The sequence below is a fragment of the Oncorhynchus nerka genome, linkage group LG2, assembly GCF_034236695.1.
Source record: "Oncorhynchus nerka isolate Pitt River linkage group LG2, Oner_Uvic_2.0, whole genome shotgun sequence".
Taxonomy (NCBI): domain Eukaryota; kingdom Metazoa; phylum Chordata; class Actinopteri; order Salmoniformes; family Salmonidae; genus Oncorhynchus; species Oncorhynchus nerka.
In genome coordinates, this window is record NC_088397.1 from 33,008,164 (window position 1) to 33,033,754 (window position 25,591).

At 41.5% G+C, this 25,591-nt stretch overlaps 1 long non-coding RNA gene across 1 annotated transcript in view; it reads right to left on the reverse strand.

The window, feature by feature from the left end:
* LOC115134549 (uncharacterized) overlaps positions 1-25,182 on the reverse strand; it is a 33,100-nt gene extending 7,918 nt beyond the window's left edge. Inside the window, exons 1-2 of the long non-coding RNA XR_003864336.2 lie at positions 25,043-25,182; positions 5,139-5,211 (exon numbers count right to left, since the gene is read on the reverse strand). This is a non-coding gene — a long non-coding RNA (uncharacterized LOC115134549). The remainder of the gene's footprint in view (positions 1-5,138; positions 5,212-25,042) is intronic.
* Between the last annotated feature and the right edge of the window lie 409 nt (positions 25,183-25,591).

The window sequence follows — 25,591 nt, forward strand, 5'->3', positions numbered from 1 at the left end:
CATGGGGGTGGAAACATCATGCTTTGGGGCTGTTTTTCTGCAAAGGGACCAGGACGACTGATCCGTGTAAAGGAAAGAATGAATGGGGCCATGTATCGTGAGATTTTGAGTGAAAACCTCCTTCCATCAGCAAGGGCATTGAAGATGAAACCTGGCTGGGTCTTTCAGCATGACAATGATCCCAAACACACCGCCCGGGCAACGAAGGAGTGGCTTCGTAAGAAGCATTTCAAGGTCCTGGAGTGGCCTGGCCAGTCTCCAGATCTCAACCCCATAGAAAATCTTTGGAGGGAGTTGAAAGTCCGTGTTGCCCAGCAACAGCCCCAAAACATCACTGCTCTAGAGGAGATCTGCATAGAGGAATGGGCCAAAATACCAGCAACAGTGTGTGAAAACCTTGTGAAGACTTACAGAAAACATATGACCTCTGTCATTGCCATCAAAGGGTATATAACAAAGTATTGAGATAAACTTTTGTTATTGACCAAATACTTATTTTCCACCATAATTTGCAAATAAATTCATTAAAAAAAAATTAAAATCTCATTTTGTCTCTCATAGTTGAAGTGTACCTATGATGAAAATTACAGGCCTCACCTTTTAAGTGGGAGAACATGCACAATTGGTGGCTGACTAAATACTTTTTTGCCCCACTGTATATAGTGTATGTGCACACCCCTTCAAATGAGTGGACTCGGCTATTTCGAGCATATAGCCATGCAATCTCCATAGACAAAAATTAGCAATAGAGTGGCCTTACTGAAGATCTCAGTGACTTTCAAGATGCCACCTCTCCAACAAGTCAGTTTGTCAAATTTCTGCCCTGCTAGACCTGCCCCGGGCAACTGTAAGTGCTGTTATTGTGAAGTGGAAACATCTAGGAGGAACAACGGCTCAGCCGTCAAGTGGTAGGCCACACAAGTTCACAGAACGGGACCGCCGAGTGCTGAAGCGCGATGCGCGTAAAAATCGTCTGTCCTCAGGTTGCAACACGGCTGAGTTCCGAACTGCCTTTGGAAGCAATGTCAGCACAAGAACTGTTCATCAGGAGATTCATTAAATGGGTTTCCATGGCTGAGCAGCCGCACACAAGCCAAAGATTACTATGCGCAATGCCAAGCGTCGGCTGAAGTGGTGTAAAGCTCGCCACCATTGGACTCAAATGGAGTGACAAATCACACGTCACCATATGACAGTCCAACAGACGAATATGGGTTTGGCAGATGCCAGGATAACTACCTCCCCAAATGCATAGAGACAACTTTAAAGTTTGGTGGAGGAGGAACAATGGTCTGGGGCTGTTTTCCATGGTTCGGGCTAGGCCCCTTAGTTCCAGTGAAGGGAAACCTTAACGTTACAGCATACAATGACATTCTAGACGATTCTGTGCTTCCAACAAGTTTGGGGAAGGCCCTTTCCTGTTTCAGCATGACAATGCCCTCGTGCACAAAGTGAGGTCCATACAGAAATGGTTTGTCGAGATCAGTGTGGAAGAACTTGATTGGCCTGCACAGAGCCCTGACCTCAACCCCATCGAACACCTTTTGGATGAATTGGAACGTTGACTGTGAGCCAGGCCTAATTGCCCAACATCAGTGCCTTACCTCACTAATGCTCTTGTGGCTGAATGAAAGCAAGTCCCTAAAGCAATGTTTCAAAATCTAGTGGAACCCCTTTTACCAAAAGAGTGGAGGTTGTTTTCGCAGGGGGGACCAACTCCATATTAATGCCCACAATTTTGGAATTAAATGTTCGACGAGCAGGTGTATGCACAAGTTTCAATTGATAGATAAGCAGTCACAGTATGCACTTTTCTCTGTTGATGTGTTTGTTTGTCTTGGCAACCCCTTTGATCGATGCCTGACTTGGCATCTGGGCTCCACGGTGTCTGATGGTTTAAGTGATACTGGATCAAGATGACTCAAGCTCTGTCAAAGCATTTGCTCACAATAGCTGACCCCTACGCAGATACTCTAACCATAACATGATGACCATGACTTGTGACAAACAGCCCATGACAACAAACTACGTATTGGGATGCATCCATGTGCGATCAACAGAACAGAACATGCCTGGGCAATGGGTAATATCGTAGATTATGCCAATTTCATAAAGCCTCTCAGAGTACGAGTGCTGATCTCGGATACGTTTTTCCTTTTAAATCATAATGAATAAGAGGGAAGACCTGATCCGAGATCAGCACTCCTACTCTGAGATGCTTTGTGCAATGGTATTTTTACATATCTGTCCATCTTCTACACAGGAATAGAGATTGTTGTTCTTTATGATAAATATCCCCCAACGCCTCTAGGTGTCAGTCTTGCTTCACACACTCTCTTACTGCACACTATGAGTATCATTAAGGTACCATCAATAGGCATACTACAGTAGCTGCATTGTTGATGTTGATGCTTAGTGGAATTGCCATACAGTCTATGTTAACTCCTTTTCTATGTTCTGGTTTCCACAAATCCCTTTGATGCATGGGGAAGCTGTCATGACCCATGCTTACCTAGATCATAGCGTCATAGAGAATGTATGTCCTCCTTGAGTGCCATGCCTGCTTTGTATGCAGTATCACCCTGTGTGTGCTGTGTCCTCATCACATTTATCTGGTTATATCCCTATCCTCTCTAAAGGGTATAAGGGGGTGTTTATCTGCCAGGGTCTATAGCTCGTGAGTTGAAACAGATTTAGATTTAAAGCCACAGTCATGTGATGTTTTGCCGTCATTTCAATTATATACCCCATCATTTTGAAACATATGACTCATGGATGGATTATACATTACATGGCCAAAAGTATGTAGACACACCTTCAAAATAGTGGATTCGGCTATTTCAGCCACACCCGTTGCTGATAGGCATATAAAATCGAATGCACAGCAATGCAATCTCCATAGACAAACATTGGCAGTAGAATGGCCCGCACTGTAGAGCTCAGTGACTTTCAACGTGGCACTGTCATAGGATGCTACCTTTCCAACAAGTTTCTGCCCTGCGAGAGCTGCCCCGGGTCAACTGTAAGTGCTGTTATTGTGAAGTGGAAACGTCAAGGAGCAACGGTGGCTCAGCCGCAAAGTGGTAGGCCACGAAAGCTCACAAAAACGGGACCGCCGAATGCTGAAGCGTGTAGCTTCAGCACGGTTGCAACACTCACTACCGAGTTCCAAACTGCCCCGGGAAGCAACATCTGCACAAGAACTGTTCGTGGGGAGCTTCATGAAATGGGTTTCCATGGCCGAGCAGCCGCACACAAGCCTAAGATCACCATGTACAATGCCAACCATTGGCTGGAGTGGTGTAAAGCTCGACGCCATTGGACTCTGGAGCAGTGGAAATGAGTTCTCTGGAGTGATGTCTCAGACTTCTGGCAATGTAGAAATGACATAAACATACTATGAAAGGTAGCGTCTTGCATTATTACTCAACTGACACCAAATAGAGAGAGAATGATAGTGGTTATGTCTTATATGGTGTCATTGTGTTTTTTGACACTGACATATTTAAGATGAACTTTAACTAGTTGTCCCTAGTTTTCTAATAATTTTATCTATTGACGGGTATCTTGGGTTGTGACTGAACTGATATGACACCATAGGCATGTAATGACAGTGGATATGTTCGTGTCGTATGTGGTTATTGTCATTGTGTTTTTTGACAACTTTAACTAGTTGTCCCAAGCTTTCTATCAACTACAGTCGTTCAGCTATATGACATCTCTGCACCGCAGCCTTACTTTAGCTGCGGTGTCAAGATGGTGTAGACTAGACTACATGGCATTTCAAAACAATAACGTCAACCAGCGGAAATCACATGAGACGCCTTATAATTGTTTTGATTCAGTCTAAGCCATGTCGTCAGTATCTAGCTGGGGCTCATTGTCTTATTTCACGGAGACATTCGGGGACCAATTGTCATAGTTGGTAGATTGGTGACAACATGGTGTGTTATCTAGCTTGTAATAAACTATGTGTGTGTGCACGCGCGCGTGTGTGCGCACGTGTGTCTTTATGCTGCATTCATTCTATATTCATTGCACAGCCAAATGGTAAAGTGAACTACCAACTGGGCTTTTTAAGGCCAAGCCATTTAACTTGTATGCAAAAGAGAATCTCCTGCTGAAAATAACACATTTCAATTCATTAGAAGACCTTGCCTCATCTGAAAAGGTAGCATAGTTCTACCATAAAAGGCCACATTATTCTTGTCAGTCTCCCTTGCTACACATGCTGCTAAAAAGGAATAAAAAAATAATAAAACAGAGACCCGTACAATCCTACAGCCCCTGTGGATATTATTTTTAATAATGGTGCGAAGGAGAGTCTATTTAAACACTATCTCTGTGATCTCTCTGTGCCTCGACTCTATGGGGGACCCAACGGATTAACCACTTGCTTCTGAGGTAAGCTGACTCATAATAAATGTAGCTCACGCTTTCAAATGCCCATAATGTGGCATTAGTATTGAAATGAGCTACACCTTTGTGTGCGAGGGTGGTTCCGGGTCTAGGTAGACACACATGGAATCGTGCCTGAGGGAGGTGGAACGCACAGAGGCTCCAATAGCTTGTCTACTGTATCTACAAAGTCAATATGGTTAACATCACTTACATGTAGAGAGAGAGGGGTGAGACGAGGAGGCAATTGGTTGAATGCTCATGTCTCCGCTAGCCACACACTAGTCACATACTTGCTAAAAACATACAAATGTGCATGATTATGTTCCAGATCAACGAGAAAAGCGGTAGACTGAACTAACGGTTTAGGCTAGCATGTATTCTGTTCAAATGTCTATCAACCCTAAAGCATATGCATGGCTCTTTCAAATGTCGTTGCCTTATTCTCCCATCCATTCACATTTCTGAAGAGAGCAATTTATTTATTCAATATATTCAACCTTTATTTATCCAGATTAGTCATCAAGTAAGTAGCGCATGGGAAGCTAAATACCAAAGCAAGGTGATGCTATGATATCTAAGGAAACAGTCACAGAAAGCAACCATCTTTGACTCAACACCTGAACATTCTGTACTGTGCCTGGTTGTCAACATATATTTGATTACATGTAGACTCACAGTGAATGGGATCATCTATGGTTGTTGTGTCATATAAGGATTTAGAAAAAAAGGTCCCTTACCTCTTAGTTTTGACCAGGAGACCTTGTCTGGTTCCCAGCCGGCGATATAGGTTCGGGTCCTGCTTTAGCGATCCTGGTCACGGCACCAAGAAATTGTTGTGGGAAAAAAAACACTCAGAAGGCAGTCCAATCTCAATATACAAAAGCTTCATTACGAGCATGCATTCAAGGGAAAACCAATTTGTCTCGCTCTTTGTTATTGTTATACAGACCGGGAATGGGTGGGGTGTTTCACATGCCCTTCGAATGAGTCCGGTATTTATGCCCATCACCACAGATAGTAGGCCTAGAGAAAGACTAATCATACCAAGGACATGTCCACTCCCCCACACATCCTGGGATAAGAGGGACAATGAAAGATTGCCACACAGAAAGCAAGAACAGGTCAGCTCAGAAACAGCTACAAAACAAACTGGTCACACCACACATCAAGGAAAAGAGCAACCCCACAGACAAGACGAGGAACGGGATGACCCGCACCCCCCCCCCCCCCCCAGTTCATACAAGACAAAAAATATATATATTTTCCTCCTCCATACACTCTCTCTCTGATGCCTGTAGCATAATCTGCCCAGCGACCTCTCCTCTCAGATAGAAAAACATACCAATCACAGGTGGCGCACATTTTAAAATGACCTTATGACAGTAATGGGGTAGCAAATGCAATTCTGCATAACCACAGCTCCTCTTGAAAACAAGACAAACACAATGTGATCCAGTTTACCTTACTAGTCCATGTTTGGAGAATATCTTCACCATAGAGATGACATTTTTATGAATTACAGGATCTCTGTGATCGTCACCCTCTGCAATTCATTAACAATCATTTCACTGGTGGGTACTCGTCTCGTGTAGCACATACCTAGACTCACAAAGTTAGATATCTTTGAGATTCTGACATGCTACTGGTCAAAGCCATGGCTAAATCATGCAATGGCTCATTTAAAAAAATCTGCATTTGCATTAAAAAAAAGGTCAATCTTCAAGTGATTCACTTCCATAGAGATGGAAGAGAGAGAGAGAGAGAGAGTGCCTCCTAAGTGTGCCGCTATCCATCTCCATGTTCACTTCACACGTTCAAACCCTATATCCACCCCTTATAATGAGTCTGTGATATCAGACAGTTTTATTAGCTCAAACACATTTAATCTGATGCCTTTTTATGTTTCAGATAAATACCCAAAGTTTACAGGATCATGAAGTGCTCTAAGTCTGTTGTTAAGTTCCTATACAACCATTGCAGAGATTTCAGGTGAGTTTACAGCATCGTGAATACCACAAGTGTGCCCTCAAGTTCTTAGGACCTTGAAGCACATATCTGATGGTGTGAAATAGGATAGGAAGAATGAGGAATAGCATAGGTGGATTTGCTTTCTTCCTAGTTGTTACAGTATATGTATGTAAGCATACGCTTTAAAATTGGGATTATAGGGCCTACTTTCAGATCAAGTCGATATTGAAAGTATTACAAACAAAGACTGCGATTGATGACGCAGGGATGAGAGGGAAGAGATTAAATAAACTATGAAACAGTACAATTAGTCAACCCCCCTCCCCCCACACAAAGTAATACATCACCATGGTAATATGAAAATAACAGATTAATTATCATGTATTTACGAGCGATGAGAAAATTGAGTTGTTGACTTTGAATGTTATCAAATCAATTGAATAACTTCAGAACTGTTCATCCACCATGCCAAATCGGTAAGCTATGAATAGAAATACATTATCACAAATCACTCGTTTACAATGAGTGGCACAATTCTAGAATTTCCATCAACTACAGGTTTACATACAGTAAGTTGACTGTGCATTTAAACAGCCTGGAAAATTCCAGATAATGATGTCATGGCTTTAGAACATTCTGATAGGCTAATTGACATAATTTGAATCAATTGGAGGTTTACCTGTGGATGTATTTCAAGGCCTAGACCTCAGAAATCAGCCAAGACCTAAGAAAAACAATTGTAGACCTCCACAAGTCTGGTTCATCCTTGGGAGCAATTTCCAAACACCTGAAGGTACCATGTTCACCTGTACAAACAATAGTACGCAAGTATAAACACTATGGGACCACGCAGCCGTCATACCGCTCAGGAAGGAGACGCGTTCTGTCTCCTAGAGATGAACGTACTTTGGTGCGAATAGTGCAAATCAATCCCAGAACAACAGCAAAGGACCTTGTGAAGATGCTGAAGGAAACTGGTACAAAAGTATCTATATCCACAGTAAAACGAGTCCTATAATCGACATAACCTGAAAGGCCGCTCAGCAAGGAAGAAGACACTGCTCCAAAACTGCCATAAAAAAAAGCCAGACTACGGTTTGCAACTGCACATGGGGACAAAGATGGTACTTTTTGGAGAAATGTCCTCTGGTCTGATGAAACAAAAATAGAACTGTTTGGCCATAATGACCATCGTTACGTTTGGAGGAAAAAGGGGGATGCTTGCAAGTCGAAGAACACCATCCCAACCGTGCTTTGCTGCAATAGGGACTGGTGCACTTTACAAAATAGATGGCATCATGAAGATGGAAAATTATGTGGAATGTGTGTGTGAGCATGGAGGCCTACAAACCTGACTCAGTTACACCAGCTCTGTCAGGAGGAATGGGCCAAAATTCACCCAATTTATTGTGGGAAGCTTGTGGAAGGCTACCCAAACATTTGGCCTGAGTTAAACAATTTAAAGGCAATGCTACCAAATACTAATTGAGTGTATGTAAACTTCTGACCCACTGGGAATGTGATGAAAGTAATAAAGCTGAAATAAATCACTCTACTATTATTCTGACATTTCACATTCTTAAAATTAAGTGGTGACCCTAACCAACCTAAGACAGAGAATTTTTACTAGGATTAACTGTCAGGAATTGTGAAAAACTGAGTTTAAATGTATTTGGCTAAGGTGTATGTAAACGTCCGACATCAACTGTTTAAGTAGATGAAATGTGCATGAACAGCACTCATGTGACAAGCCGATCAAGGCCTATCACAGCCCTAGTTCCTGTTTAGTCATTATTGCACTTAGGGCTGGATTCAATCCGTAGCGCCAAAGATCAGCGTTGAAATGTAAAAGTAATTTCCAATTGAGCCGACATATGCAGCATCTACTGCGAATGCAGTCTCCGCTAACGTGGAAACATTGTCTTTAAATTTAAATCTGGCTATAACGCTGATCTATGGCACCTCGAATTGAATCCAGCCCTTGGTAGTTCTGCAACCCATTCAAACCTGAATAGATAAGTGAAATAGATAGAGAAAGTTCTATAGAATTGACTTGTTTGCTCCACCAGGCATTGAATGGATTCAATTTGGGAAGAGAAGCAAATTACACAACAGCATGTATTTTAGTGGCACAAATGCTAATTCAGTTTATCGCTGGTGTAACAAAAGATGTTGGCTGCTTTGCATCTTTAAAATGTCTGTTGTGTTCCCATTCCCCTCCTGTGTACGGAAAAGAGCAGTAGAACACTGATTAGAAGAAATCTTTTTGGTAAAGCTACAGAATAACCATTGAGGTCAGTTTTTGCGTCCCAAATGGAACCCTATTCCCTATTTAGTGCACTACTTTTGACCAGGGCCCATAAGGAGTAGAGTGCCATTTGGGATGCATTCCAGGTCAAAGATCAAGTAGAGAAATTCACTAGATCATTATAAACTATAGGAGATTAACAAGAAGGGCACCAAAGGGTAAATCCCCCACTAAAAGAACAATTAAAATGTATATTGAATGAATTCCAATGAGGTTATGATAACCTCAAAGAGGTGATATGATTTTACTGTTGCATATATTTTTTTCTGAGCAGACCTGGGCTTCAACTACTTCAAAGATCGATTGCCTGTTTGAGCTTGCATGGTTCAATCCAAAAATAGAAAAGTCCCACAATTGCAATCCAGCCCAACCGGCCCTACAGGCTAACTCAAGCAAACGCTGAAAGTATTTGAAAATGTTTGTAATATTTGTAAGTATTCAAACCCAGGTCTGTTTCTGATTCATTTACTCCATCCAATGTTGAACGAATACGTTCTTCGTAAAGTTAGTCATAAATCCCACAGTGCTCAAGCCGAGGTTAAACACTCCAAAATGTTTAAAGTTATCTTTATCGTGCTTTTCTTTTTCTTTTCTTAACATTTCTTTCTATGTACTGTATGTGTGTATCGCACCTCACTTTATTAAATCCCACCTGACAATACATTAGTCTCCCACTCAAACGTGAGCTAAGTAGGTTCTCCGCCGCTGTGGGTAAGAGGTGCACTGTGGATATTGGGTTAGACCGCGTCCGTCTCCAACACCTGCATCAGACAGGCGGGCATTAGCTCACAATGCCCGCTGCGCTGCCTGTCCGCACAGATGAGTACCTCATGGTTCTGACACCAAATGCCATTTTCTTCGCTACATTTCCAGAGCCCCTGCCGTTCCTGCATGCCGGCATGCCAATTAAGTCGTCAACCTGTGACATTTAGAAGATTTTCCAGCAACCTGGCTTGCCCGCCCACCTTTAACCACACGGGCGAAAGGGACGGGAGGGAGGCGGGGATCGATCCTGGTCTTATAAAAAAAAAAATACTCCCTGGAAGTGAATAGTGACACAGAAGAGGCTCCTATTTGTTCCTAATGGCCGCTGTGGATTGTTAGTGTGAGCCAGGCCGCCAGGGAGAAGATTAGGGCATCCCGGAGACCGGGATGGGGAAAGGTTGGGTCATGGCCCCAATGAGCAGCGTGTTTGATTGCTGTTATACCCCTGAAAGGGGGGGGGGGGGGTATATGAGAAACGATTCACACTGACACGTAGCATCAGTGGCTCTTCAGTCAGTTGTCATTAAGAATTGCATAAAAGCCTCATTCACATGTGTATTCCTACGCATTACTAATCAAGCTCCGTACAAACATCAATGTAGCACACAGATGATCATATTATCACATTCACATGAAGTATTAGAATATTATTTACGATACTGTATTAATATCAGTGATGTAGTGGTAAAAAAAAATGTGGGTAATGGGTCAACCTCAAACTTCAGTGGTCGATCGGAATAAGATGAACAACCGCCGATAAATGAAAACGTATTACGTAGAACTGTTTTGTTGGCATTTTGATAGCATTTTAACTGATTAGAGGGGAATCGCGCACCTGGTGTCCCAGGTCTAAATCAGTCCCTGATTAGAGGGGAATCACCCACCTGGTGTCCCATGTCTAAATCAGTCCCTGATTAGAGGGGAATTACCCACCTGGTGTCCCAGGTCTAAATCAGTCCCTGATTAGAGGGGGAATCACATACCTGGTGTCCCAGGTCTAAATCAGTCCCTGATTAGAGGGGAATCACCCACCTGATGTCCCAGGTCTAAATCAGTCCCTGATTAGAGGGGAATCATCCACCTGGTGTCCCATGTCTAAATCAGTCCCTGATTAGAGGGGAATTACCCACCTGGTGTCCCAGGTCTAAATCAGTCCCTGATTAGAGGGGGAATCACATACCTGGTGTCCCAGGTCTAAATCAGTCCCTGATTAGAGGGGAATCACCCACCTGATGTCCCAGGTCTAAATCAGTCCCTGATTAGAGGGGAATCATCCACCTGGTGTCCCAGGTCTATACCAGGCCCTGATTAGAGGGGAATCACCCACCTGGGCGATGGGGAGATGTTGATATTGAAACACGTCTTCTTTATAAGTTCCTAACTTGTTTGAGAAGATTAGTACAGATTTTCTCAGGGGACCCCGACCTCAGGTTTGGGAACCACTGTACTAAACTCTCTTTCTGCTCCTCTTCCTCCTGCATGAATTGAAGACTGCCTCAGCCTCACCAATGAGTGCTACATCACAGTCTGTCACAGTAGCCCACTCGCTGTAAAGCAAAGTTATTATTATTATTTAAATTAGAGCAAATTACAGGAGGTCCGGACCTTTGTGTCCTCATATGTAAAAAATAATAATAATATGATTGTCACTTACACCAGATAGGTATAGTGAAATGCAGTATGTTGTTTAACAATAGTAGTATGGCACCCCTAGAGCAAATTAGAGTTAAGGGCCTAGCTCAAGGGCACATCGACAGATTTGTCCACCTTGGGAATTTGAACCAGCAACCTTTCAGTTACTGGCCTAACACTTTAAACGCTATGCTACTTGCCGTCTAAATGTAGTTACAGCCCTGAAAGGGTCTGCACCAAAGACTCCTAAAGCACAATCTGTAAACACACTTACCAGTTACAAACATATACTATTCTCCAAAATCACAACATGCCTGTTATGTCCGTATATGCCTCCTTGATATATACAGTAGGGACTTTGAAAGAGATTCAGAGAGACCTCTTGCTGTGTTCGACTTCCTCTCTCATTCCCTCGCTCTCATTTTCTCTCTCTTCTCTCTCGCTCTGGTTTGTGCTCTTTGGTAAACATGAAGTGAAGCCTCAGATCCATTCCTCATCACGTCTTCCCTCTGACTTCCTTGTTGAGTGTTTATTGTTTCTGAGTGATTCTGCCTGGACGAGTGGGGGTGGATGAGTTTGCTGTGTGTGCGTGCGTGCGTATTTGTGCGTCCGTCTCTAGATCTAAAACTCATTTCTATGGAAATGATTCAAACTGCTTAAGAGAGACAAAAAGTCGGAATTGTCTGCCATTAGGCAGGGATGGTAGCTTAAGTCGGTGTAGTGTTCAGCATCAGTCAGTCCCTGTGTTGAGCATACGTACACGTACACACACACACACACACACACACACACACCCTCTCAGGAAGATTTCAAGAGCTTACCACATGCATGCAGTGTGCTCCCATCTGAGACCCATGTGTACGGTTACATTTTTTGCCATGATGCATTTGGCCATAGGACAGTGGGGGAAACACAAGACCAGAGTGAAGGGCGATGCTTCTCGATGACCCAGGTATGACAAACGGCTTTGGGGAAGAGGTGCCGCTCACGGGGGAATTAGGTGCCAAAGTAATTGAGGGGACTGAAAGACATTTTCCTCTTGGCTAATGGGGCGAAAAGCCCCTCGTCCATTTTTCTCGGCCATATATTGAAACCAAATACTATGGTGTCTGTTCCTAGCAATGATTCAAACCAGCCGCGACTCTAGTGCAACATCTTTCCCCAACCCCACTACTAGAGCCATTTCAGAAAAGACTCATGTGTACTATTTGTGTTGATGACTTGGCAATGAAGCCTAGCAATTTGCAGTGTTCCTCTGTGCTAATTTGTCATTGGAAAAAAACAAAATAGAAACTCTAAATTCTCCGTTGTAGCCTGTGGGGAGGCTGGTGTAAACAAACAAAATCAACTTCCCCTTTTCAGAGAAGAAATGCATCCAAATATTTACAGAAATCAGATGTAAAGTAAAGCTGTAGTATAACTTCAGTTTCTTAAGAAGCGTAGGCTTCTTATACATCTGATATTTGCTTTCCTCTTTAGCACTTACTTGCATTCAACATGAACATACAAAACGCACACGCGCGCACAAAAGAACGGTTGTCTTTGTGAGTGCGACCCTCATTTCACATCGTCTGTGACTGACTTCACACAAACAGGGGAAAGTGCAATCTCGACTGCAGTGGCATTCATACACACTCCTGCATTCAGGCCTTTTGATCTTCAGATTTAAGCGGAATAAACGACCCGACAACCACTGAAGTCAAACCTCACACATTCAATATGAAATACTCCTTATCAGTCATCTGATATTACAATCCAAGACAACTCCATTGTCCCTTGTGTGCCGGCCCAACCCCCGACATCACTTTTAAACACTATGCAAAAGGTCTTACTGTTAATTACAATGTTATTTGTCACATGCACCGAATACAACAGGTGTAGACCTTAACGTGAAATGCTTACTTCACAAGCAGAGTGAGAAAATTAAATGCTTACGAACAGTGCAGAGTGAGAAAATATTTTCGAAATAAACTAAAGTAAAAAAGAAAGAAAGTAAGAATAAAATAACCATAACGAGGCTGTGTACAGGGGGTACCGGTACCGTCAATGTGCGGGGGTATGCGCCAGTGGAGGTCATACGTACATGTAGGTAGGGGTAAAGTGACTATGCATTGACAATAAACAGTGAGTAGCAGCAGGGTAAAAAAAGGGGGTCAATGCAAATAGTCCGGGTAGCCATTTGATTAACTGTTCAGCAGTCTTCTTATGGCTTAGGGGGTAGAAGCTGTTAAGGAGCCTTCTTTGACCTAGAATTCAGCCTCTCCACATCGCCCATTCTGTCACACCTCTGTGAAGCAGTAGGTGATGTTGTGATGATATTCAAGACAGAGCTATGCATGCAAAGATTGACAGATATTTAGATTGTTATTTTCAATACTCAAATGACAATACATTTATACACAATTGACTAAAATGTCATTAATTCTTGCATCATTGCCAGCAACATACCACACTGCATACCACTGCTGGCTTGCTTCTGAAGCTAAGCAGGCTTGGTCCTGGTCAGTTCCTGGATGGGAGACCAGATGCTGCTGGAAGTGGTGTTGGAGGGCCAGTAGGAGGCACTCTTTCCTCTGGTTTAAAGAAAATGCCCCATGGCAGTGATTGGGGACACTGCCCTGTGTAGGGTGCTGTCTTTCAGATGGGATGATAAACATGTGTCCTGACTCTGAGGTCATTAAAGAGCCCATGGCACTTATCACGAGAGTAGGGGTGTTAACCCCAGTGTCCTGGCTAAAATTCCCAATCTGGCCCTCAAACCATCAGTCACCTAATAATCCCCAGTTTACAATTGGCTCATTCATCCCCCTCCTCTCCCCTGTAACTATTCCCCAGGTCGTTGCTGCAAATGAGAATGTTTTCTCAGTCAATTTACCTGGTAAAATAACGGATAAATAAAATAAAGAAATTATGATACTACATACCAGTGTGGCAGTTGTACGTAATGGTTCTTAAAACCTCTAAAGGAATAGACCCTTTCTTGCAATTTTGGCCTGAAATGACATACCCGAAGCAAGAATAGGCATATTCTTGGTACCAGGCAAGTTCAAATTCGTATTTTCTATGACAGCCTAGGAACTGCCTGTTCAGGGGCAGAATGACAGATTTGTACCTTGTCAGCTTGGAGGTTTGAACTTGCAACCTTCCGGTTACTAGTCCAACGCTCTAACCACTAGGCTACCCTGCCACCCCAATTTGAAAAAAAAGTTTGAAAGGAATCACTTTGAAGTTTGTGGAAATGTGAAAGGAATTTAGGCTAACACAATAGATCTGGTAAAAGATAATACAAGGAAAGAAAAAAAACGTTTTTTTTTTTTTTTTTTGTACCATCATCTTTGAAATGGAAGAGAAAGGCCACTAGATGGTAGCAGTGTATGTGCAAAGTTTTAGATTGACCCAATGAACCATTGCATTTCTGTCAAAAATGTTTTATCAAGACTGCCCCAATGTGCCTAATTTGTTTATTAATAACGTTTCATTTTCAAAATTGTGCACCCTCAAACAATAGCATGGTATTCTTTCACTGTAATAGCTACTGTACATTGGACAGTGCAGTTAAGATTAACAAGAATTTAAGCTTTCTGCCAATATCAGATGTCTATATCCTGGGAAATGTTCTTGTTACTTACAACCTCATGCTAATCGCATTAGCCTACGTTAGCTCAACCGTCCCGTGGAAGGGACACCGATCCCGAAGAAGTTCAATGTGCCTCATTAATTAAGGTAGAGACATCGCATCCGCCTACGTTGCGCTTCCGCATCTGCGGTGAAAGGTGGCATAGCTAGAGCGGTGTTTGTCAGACCATGAGACATCCCCAAAAATCAGTCTTCTCACTAAAACTTCTGTAGCGTTCTAAAAACTATGGAAAGAGGAGACTCTCACGAGCATGGTGATGTTCTCCATTTTGCTCTACGACTCCCACAAGTGTCACGGGACTGGTCTGAGGATAACCGGTAAAACATTTTATGGAAGTATGAAGGTAGTTTTGTGCCTACCCAAAAAAGTGGTTAAATATGTGTAAAAAAAAATTATATATTTCCTGAGCTTTCTTATATCTCCTAGACATAGAACACACTTCAAAAGCTTGTTTCTTATGTGTTATTCAATGTGTTTCTCTGGGCTATAGTAGATAATATTTGGTTTAATTATTTGTTTTATATATTTTTGATACCTAAAGTGGTCCTAAAATTCTAAATCTAATAGCTAAATGAGCCATAGTATGACCATCTTAATACAGCTTAAAACAAAATACCCCACCCACTTAGGTTGCCTTGTTAAACCCTGTTCATTCTCTTAAATGAAATACCATGACGGTTTTCTCATTTGCTGGGAATCTTGTTTAACATTTCTGATACAACATACTTTGGTTATATCTTTATCAACTTACTACATACCCCTTAAAAAATGTATATATATATTTCTTATGTGCATGGTGTGCTATTAGCATGCTAACACTCATTAAGACAGATGGGTAGAATAGCAAGAATAGCTAGCCATCGCTAGCATTCACTGGTTGAAGTAGCTTCTGGTTGTAATGGAGTGGTCTGGTAACTATGACATGAATATTTACAGTATATACAGTGCATTTGGAAAGTATTCAGAACCCTTGACTCTTTCCACATTTTGCTACATTACAGCCTTAGTCTAAAATCAATTAAAATGTTTTTTTCCCCCTCAATCTACACACAATATCCCATAATGACAAAGAAAAAACAGTTTAGACATTTTTGCTAACGTATTAAAAATAAAAAAACAAATAACTTATTTACATAAGTATTCAGACCCTTTGGTATGAGACTCGAAATTGAGCTCAGCTGCAACCAGTTTTCGTCGATCGTCCTTGAGATGTTTCTACAACTTGAGTCCACCTGTAGTAAATTCAATTGATTGGACATGATTTGGAAAGGCACACACCTGTCTATGTAAGGTCCCACTGAAGATACTGAGTGGCATATTAAGTGTTCATCTACCTGGGTTTTCCCTTATCTTCTTACAAGTCTGAGTTTTAAGACATTTACATTTGGAAAAGACGGGAGACTAATTAATAATAGAGATTTGGGTGAGGGGTGGGAGGGAGAAATGTGGACATGAATAATAATGAAAGTTCATGTCCTGGACCTGGCATGGCTAAGCAGCTAATTATGCTACTTCACCTAGAAGTCATCCATCTTGGCTCTTGCCGACAGAGACACACCATGAATAACCATGTCGAAGCACTACTAAAACACAGGTACTGCTGAGACTGAGGCTGTCCTAATATGGACACCATACAAACGTACAAATTAGGTAGACTCGCTCCAAGATGGTGAATGCGATGCCTCAGGCCTCAACACTGTCTGGATGGAGAGCTAGCTGAGAAGGACTTTGAATTATTGACATTTGTCTTTCTCACATCCGCTCAGTGAATGAGAACTTAAATAGTACAACTAGCTCTGTTCTCTATATTCTCTGCGGAACAAGAGGCTATTGAATTTGTGAGAATACTGTAATAAAGACAGATTCGGAATTGGATCTTTTTCTACTCTAACTTTTCCCATGTATTGCATTTGTACAAGCAATTGTATTTTTTGTTTTGTTTCTCAAGGTCACAAGAACACGGTGGATTGAGATTGGGTAACATTGTGGACTCTGAGTAGGGATGAGGCTGGGGTTAGTTTTAGATACTTTATTTGAAAGAGCTTTCAGACAGTACGTCTTTGAAAATGCTAATAAGGGTATAGCAGAACCATTATATGCGCGCAGCTCACTGAGACTAAGGTATTATAAATACAACATACTGTAATACTCTGTATTTGCACAGCTCATAGAGGACAGTAAACAACCTGTTTACAGCAACAAACCAACATACATTTACAGCCACAGTTAAACACACTGGGCAAACAATGATATGCTCAAAACCAACATTAGCCTTTTCAATTGATAGAAACCTGGATTTCTCCTTTAGACAAGTTAAAAGCAGAAGTAATCATGAATAATAAATGTAACAATCTACCAATTAAAATTGAAGGCTGTATTCCAAACCAAACTCTTTGGGGTGAGATGTCAAGAGAGGTCAAACTGTATCACTATGGATGCTTACTACCTAATGCAAAGCTCACTTTCTTTACTACCCACTGCAAAGCTCACTTTTCTTTCCAACCGAACTGTTTGCCTTAAAAACTGAGGTCTTAACAGATGCTGTGCCTCCTCGACTGGCAGCTACTTGGCATACAGCGTGCCAGGAAACCCAGCAGATCTCCTATGGTTCGCTGGGGCCTGTATGAGCTCGGTGCACAGCAGGTAATTGAAGGCGCAGCTGGAGAGCGCTAGTCATTCGCCCTCGCCCCGTGCATGGAGAGGTTGTCGACACCGCGGATCTCCAACAAGAGACGAAAGCAGCTGGGGTCTCGGGAGTGCCGGCAATAGGGGGAGAGAGAAAATTAAAGAGAGGAAAGAGGAGCTCTCAGCAGATCCGGTGACCCATGACACCAGCTTCTTCAACCATTGGGGACGGCATGAAAAACATGCGCCTAAAGAGATTGGAGAGAGAGAGACTGAATCTGCCCATTGGGAGAGAGAGAGGTGAAGGGAGGTAAAGCAAACTATATTACACTGAGAACAGATTGAAATGGAAAGCAGAGCACAGAGGTGGTGCTTCTGAATGAGGGATAAGGGGCTTATGTGATGCAACTCCTCATGATAGAGATACTCTCCACGGACACAGGAGAAGATAAGTTAGGTGACGGGAGGAGCATGACCCATTCTCACCCCCACTTCACTTGTACATGTGTACTTGTCTGTAGAGATGGCTTGAGGCCTCTGACTGGTCTCTGCATAAAATGCATACAACCCTTCTGCATTTTATGATGATTTTGTGACGTTTATTGTTGGAAAACGTTGAAAAACGTGTTGACATTGTGCCAGTGCTTAGCTAGCTAGCTACATTACTGAATGAGAGGGAGATGCTAGTTCCCTTGCTAGCTTTACCACCCGCCTGTGCTAGTACGTTTAACTAAATAACATAGTTATTGCTTGGAGTCTGAAATGAGCAATTGAATTTGAATGGTTTGAGTATGAATATTTGTCAAATCCATTACAGAAAAGTCAAACTGAAAATGTTTCTCCGGTCTCTTTATTTCTCCTGGTTAGACAATGTACTGTAAAGGTTACATTGTAACTACAAAGTAATTCAAATGTCACTTCACGTTACAATAAGTTTCCTGCTCATGGGTAAGTACATTGTAATTACAGAGTTGGTTGTTAAATATTTTTTTACATTGTGAGTACAATTTAACTTAACTTTATGCCTAATGCTCTCCTGTCTCCTAATTCCTCCTAGTTAGCCTATTCTCTGCAAAGGTCGGGACATTGAAAAAGGCTCAAGTGTACCATTTGTTCCGCCTGAGCGAGCCTGACCACAATTCAGAGATCACTATGAGGACACACAAATGTGTTTAATGGATCGCGGGAAAAGAGCAGGAATAGGCTTTTAGGCTACAGTCCAAGCTATGTCTTCCAATGGTGCTACTGCTGACGGAATCCAAAGATTTTCCAGCGAATAAATGCTACATAGCGCAATGATGTGAATCACACTGCTACTATTTAGATATTTGCGCCTCACAGATTGTGGTTGTTGTGGATGGCTGTTCACAAATGTATATGTACTTTAATCCAAAAATTGTTGAATTGAAATAGTTGAACCTCTACAAGATCTGTGCCCCCCCAGGACGGTTGAGCTAACGTGCGCTAATGTGATTAGCATGAGGTTGTAAGTAACAAGAACATTCTTTGTGTTATCTTGTAATCAGATGGAATGTATTTTATTCTCCTACATTAATTTCACATTTCCACAAACTTCAAAAGTGTTTCCTTTCAATTGGTATCAATATAATGCATATACTTGCTTCAGGTCCGTAGCTACAGGCAGATAGATGTCATATTAGGCGAAAATTGAAGAAAAAAAGTGTCCGATCTTTGCTACTTATCAATCATTGTTTTTGTGACCAGTGGACAGCCAGTGAAAAATGAGCTCTTGCAACAGCTGCCTAATGTGGATCCCAGCCCAAGGAGTGAAAGTTTGAGGGAGTTCCTCCATAGTATTGTGCTCCATACTGTCAAAAACTTGATTAATTTAAGACACGAGTGGAGCTTTTATTGCTCAATTGAATTCATGCTGATTTAAAATAATAATAATAATAATAATAATAATTGGCCTAATGAACTAATGGACCAACACTCAAACTCACACTTTTGATAGATTTAAAACAGATGCAAATTATTGTGATATCAAAGTGTCACCAACAAAAATGTAAATAATAGGCCTATAGCAAATCCAGCATATATTTTTTTCACATTCAAATTTCACTTTTTGGTAGTGCTCAAAGCATGTCATTCCATGAGAGCAGTACCTCCTTTTTCAACTCGAAGCAATGAGCCCAAAATTATAAACAGAGTAGGCTAATTAATCCTTCGTTTTTGGGTTATGCTCAGGTTAAACAATTTGTCCCTAATCTATATTTCCAGATTTCCATGTCCTATTCTTGAAGATCAAGGGGTATTACATTAATTGGAATGACTGGAAATGTGACAGAGTTTGGTTTATAATGTAAAGATATAGCCTAATCGTATTATTAGCTGTATTAAAGTAGAAAGCAACGGGATAGAAGAAGCCTACATAACCAACCTATAAAGTAAAATGGCGGCAGGCAGCCTAGCAGTTAAGAGCATTGGGCCAATAAACAAAAGCTCACTGGTTTGAATCCCGAGCTAACTAGGTAAAACATCTGTCAATATTCCATTGAGCGAGGCACTTAACCCTAATTGAGCCTGTAAATTGCTCAGGATATGAGCATCTGCTAAATGGCGTAAATGTCAAATGCAAGATCCAGCTATGTAAACTCTAATATTGATTTATCCTGCAATAGATGTCATTAAATTGGTAACAATCCATTTAGTCTTTCTCTAACGTAAATCAGATTACGTTACTGAGTTTTTGGTAATACCAAAATTACGTTACTGATTACAATTTTAGACCGTTAACTAGTAACTGTAATGGATTACATTTAGAAACTAACCAACCCTGAATGGGTGGGGAGAGCTCCCATTTCACTCCCAATATTCCATAAATGAGACATTGTAAAAGAAATCGTGTTTAATAGTGTCGGCATAATCACTTTGCAGTAGCTTTTCCCCCCTTGTCCTTTTCATTTCCTTCTCTTTTACCGTGTGGATTTTTAACACATTACACATGCAGAGTAAATTACCTTTCAGAAAAGTTTTTTGGGGCAGAAGTTTGAAATTGAAATAAAACCTGGGCCGTCTCGACGGGAAATGCATTTAGTCTTTAATCATACACTCATCTGATAAAGATTGCAGGGAATAATGAATAATCTGACGGTCTGGGTTAGGCAGATGAAGACCATTGGTGATGACGAGCAGGTGAATGGAATAGTGAAGCTGTAGCACAGACTTAAAGAGAACATATTCTCTCTCTATGTGCTGCACTTTGAATATATTGGAGAGTAATGTTGGGTAACACTTCCTTTGAAGGTTATTATTTATCTGAAAATTAGAAGACTGGTGAGGATACTGAGCAGGTGAATGGTATCCCAGTGCTGCTGTAGCACAGGTGTAAAGATGACATATTGGCAGTGTCCCAATCCAAAGGCAATTGCCTGCTGCCCACCAGCCTCGAAAGACACCTACATTAGTAGGTAGCACTTTCCAGTAGGTAACTGCCATTTAAGACGGGATTCGAAGGTAGTTTCACGTGACAACATGTTCGCATTCCACCGAACGTGAACAACTAGTGCTAGCAATTCCGTTTACAACTACCACAAAATGGAAATATCTGACACAAATAAAAAGTAACAGAATCGATCTCCTCAGTACCTGCTCATGAATTAAGTCGGCACCGACCAGAATTATTATCCTACAGTATAGGGTCCTCCTCTCTCATAATGCTTGGTCTGCAGCGCCATCTTTGTGGATATGACAGGTAAGCTTGCATGCATCTCTTTGAGACAGCTTATTTAGCTATTTTACTGACTGTTTAAGAATGATTAATAGCCAGAATAGTGGTGTTTCACTGGGAAGCTAATATTGCATTAGAAATGCTAATGTTTGTATGAGTAGGCTTAGATTGTGATTAATTTATACAACTACCACACATGTGCATAATATTAAATGACAATGATGTTCAGGGTAACAAGGTTTTACATTCGTTGATAACGAATACTGAAAGGTGATATGACGCAAACTAACAACATAAGAAGGCCCAGGCTAATTCAAATCAAATGTTATTTGTCACATGCACCGAATACAACAGGTATGTAGACCTAACCGTGAAATGCTAACTTACAAGATCTTAACCAACAATGCAGTTAAGAAAAAATAAGAGTTTAGTTCATTTAGAAAATATATTTGAAAGTTTTAAAAAAGCAACAATAAAATAACAATAAAAAAGTCCATATATAGGGGGTACTAGTACCGAGTCAATATGCAGGGGTACAGGTTAGTCAAGGTAATTGAGGTAATATGTACAGTTGAAGTTGGTAGTTTACATACACCTTAGCCAAATACATTTAAACTCAGTTTTTCACAATTCCTGATATTTAATCCTAGTAAAAATTCCCTGTCTTAGGTCAGTTAGGATCACCACTTTATTTTAAGAATGTGAAATGTCAGAATAATAGTAGAATGATTTATTTCAGCTTTTATTACTTTCGTCACATTACCAGTGGATCAGAAGTTTACGTACACTCAATTAGTATTTGGTAGCATTGCCTTAAATTGTTTAACTTGGGTCTTGAGCCTTCCACAAGCTTCCCACAATAAGTTGGGTGAATTTTGGCCCATTCCTCCTGACAGAGCTGGTGTAACTGAGTCAGGTTTGTCAGCCTCCTTGCTCGCACACGCTTTTTCAGTTCTGCCCACAATTTTTCTATAGGATTGAGGTCAGGGCTTTGTGATGGCCAATCCAATACTTTTATTTTGTTGTCCTTAAGCCATTTTGCCACAACTTTGGAAGTATGCTTGGGGTCATTGTCCATTTGAATGCTGAGCTGTAGTCAATGAACAGCATTCTCACGTAGGTTTTCATTTTGTCCAGGTGGGAAAGGGCAGTATGGAGTGCAATAGAGATTGCGTCATCTGTGCATCTGTTGAGGCGGAATGCGAATCGGAGCTAGTCTAGGGTTTCTGGGATGATGGTGTTGAGGTGAGCCATGACCAGCCTTTCAAAGCACTTCATGGCTACAGACGTGAGTGCTACAGGTCGGTAGTCAGTTAGGCAGGTTGTTGGGCACATGGACTATGGTGGTCTGCTTGAAACATGTAGGTATTCCAGACTCAGTCAGGGACACTTGCCAGTTGGTCAACGCATACTCTGAGTACACATTCTGGTAATCTGTCTGTCCGTGCGGCTTTGTGAATTTTGACCCGTTTAAAGGTCTTACTCACAATGGCTATGGAGAGTGTGATCAACAGTCGTCCGGAACAGCTGGTGCTCTAATGCATGCTTCAATGTTTCTTGCCTGGTCTGGTAGGCTCGTGTCACTAGGCAGCTCGCGATTGGGCTTCCCTTTGTAGTCCGTAATATTTTGCAAGCCCTACCACATCCAACGAGCGTCAGAGCCGGTGAAGTAGGATTCAATCTTAGTCCTGTATTGATGCTTTGCCTGTTTGATGGTTTGTCTGAGGGCATAGAGGGATTTCTTGTAAGCGTTCGGGTTAGTCAAAGCCTTGAAAGCGGCAGCTCTACTCTTTAGCTCAGTGCATATGTTGCCTGTAATCCATGGCTTCTGGTTGGGATACGTACGTAGGTCACTGTGGGGATGACGTCATTGATGCACTTATGTATGAAGCCGGTGACTGATGTGGTATACTCAATGCCATCAAATGAATCCCGGAACATATTCCAGTCTGTGCTAGCAAAACAGTCCTTTACCTTAGTATCTGCGTCACCTGTCCACTTCCGTAGTGAGCGAGTCACTGGTACTTCCTGCTTTGGTTTTTGCTTGTATGAAGGAATCAGCAGGATAGAATTATGGTCTGATCTTTCAAATGAAGGGCGAGGATAGCTTTGTATGCATCTCTTTGTGTTGAGTAAAGGTGGTCTAGAGTTTTGTTCTCTGTTTGAACATGAGACTTGCTGGTAGTAATGAGGTAAAACAGATTTAAGTTTTCCTGCATTAGAGTCCCCGGCCACTAGGAGCACCGCCTCTGGATGAGCATTTTCATGTTTGCTTATGGCCTTATACAGCTCGTTGAGTGCGGTCTTAGTGCCAGCATAGATTTGTGGTGGTAAATAGGCAGCTAAGAAAAATATAGATAAACTCTCTCGGTAAGGAGTGTGGTCTACAGCTTATCATGAGGTACTCTACCTCAGGCAAGCAAAACCTTGAGACTTCTTTAATATTAAATTTTGCGTACCAGCTGTTATTGACAAATAGACACAGACCATCAGCTCTCGTCTTACCGGAGGTAGCTGTTCTGTCTTGCCGATGCATGGAAAACCCAGCCAATTATATATTTTCCATATCGTCGTTCAGCCTTACTCTGTGAAACATAAGTCTCGAACGGAGATCATCCAGTTTATTCTCCAATGATTGAACGTTGGCCAATAGGACGGATGGTAGAGGTGGGTTACCCACTCGCCGACTAATTCTCACACGGCACCCGGATCTGCGTTCCCTGTATCGGCGTCTCCACTTCATGCGAATGACGGGGATTTGGGCTTGGTCCGGGAGCAGCATTTAATCCTTTGCTTCTGACCGTTAAAGAAAACAGGTACGTCCAGTTCCAGGTGAGTAATTGTTGTTCTGATATCCAGAAGCTATTTTCGGTCACAAGTGACGGTGGCAGAAACATTATGTACAAAATAAGTTACAAACAATGCGAAAAGACACACAAAATAGCACAATTGGTTAGGAGCCAATAAACTCTCATTTTAAGCTAAATGCATTGGTAACAAATACTGGCATGTGATAAAGGATAACATGTCCAATATAATTATATAAATGCATATCAAACAGGAATTCATTTTCAATTAAATGAATAGAGCATTGTAATATTGATGACTTTCTCTCTCCTTGCAGGGTTTTTAGACAGATGAACAACAGGCACCAGATGCCCAAGCCTCAAAACCAAAAACATGTGGACACCAACACTTGTCATTTTGAATAAATATTAACATTTGTGTTGGTTTTCCTGTATCTGTGCATGAATCCTTAAAACACAGTCCATTGTACAAAATAAGTAAACGAGGGACATCTCCAGGAGATTAACCTCCAACATTCATAAACCTGAGAGGCACATGAGGGCAAATTTTGTCATGACCGCCACAGTTTCTCTTATACACAGGACAGGAGTTTACATGTTTTTGTTCCAGCCCTTTTCAACATCTAATTTCAACTAATTGTGGTCTAAATTGAAGACTTGTCCACAGTGCAATGCCCTGGGACAGAAAATCAGTTCTGTATTTTAGAATGAGCTCCATAAATTACAATGTCCTGACAAATCTGCATGATTAACAACTACATGGGTGAATCTAATATTATCGTTCTTTACATCTATCTGCAGGCTGTCAGAGTGATATGTCCTTCAACTTTGAACAAGCAGAGACAAGGGGGGAGAAATTAACCTTAGTCCTGGTTAAAGTTGTTGAAGCCACAACTACCTTTATTAATGTGCAATCGTTTTGTTAACAATTTTGCATATTTTAGGCTTGTTCAGTTGTTTACAGTAAGAGTAGAATAACTGAGTCTCTAATTTCAACTAGTAACACCAAACCCAACAGAAAGTTGGCTAATGTTAACGTTAGGTAAACAGACAATGCTAGCTAGCAAGCAAGCTTGCTGAAACAGAGTCATCTACAGAATGTACAAATAACTTGGCTGGCTAGCATGCCTAGAATGAACAGAACACAGCTGGTTGCATGTCCTACATTTTTCATCAGATGTTGTAAAATATATATATATATTTCTTACCTCCAAACAAGTCTGGCAGGACTGTTTTCTTCTGTCCCTGAAAACAAATGTGTAAAAAAATATTTGCTCCATGTCCTTACTGGCTAGCAATGATTCACACATTGCCGAATCTACGACTGGGCCTAGTTAGTTTAGTTGTTCATCTCTAAACAGCCGATAAGCATGACGAGATTGCCTACTAACGTTAGCTAGCTATTGCGACCCATGTGCTAGCAAGCTTGGCAACGGGCTTGGTAAACAACGGTTACTCAACGTTTGAATTGAAAATTCATAAGAAAGTAATTTGTTGAAAATTTTTAACGTCATTTGGTGAATACATAACATTATACTTACATTTTGAAGTTATTCATTATTCTTCTGGAAAATGTTCTCTCAAGCGGGGACTTGTGTCTGCCATTAATTCAGACTTTTTCCAGAATTTTCCGTGCGCCACAAGGTGTTATGTGATAGCCTCCCCGGAGAAGGATTACATGGGATGCTGCTTTCAGCATTTGAATGTACTTTGGGATTGGGACACAGACATTGTGTCTATATGAGCTGTACTTAAAA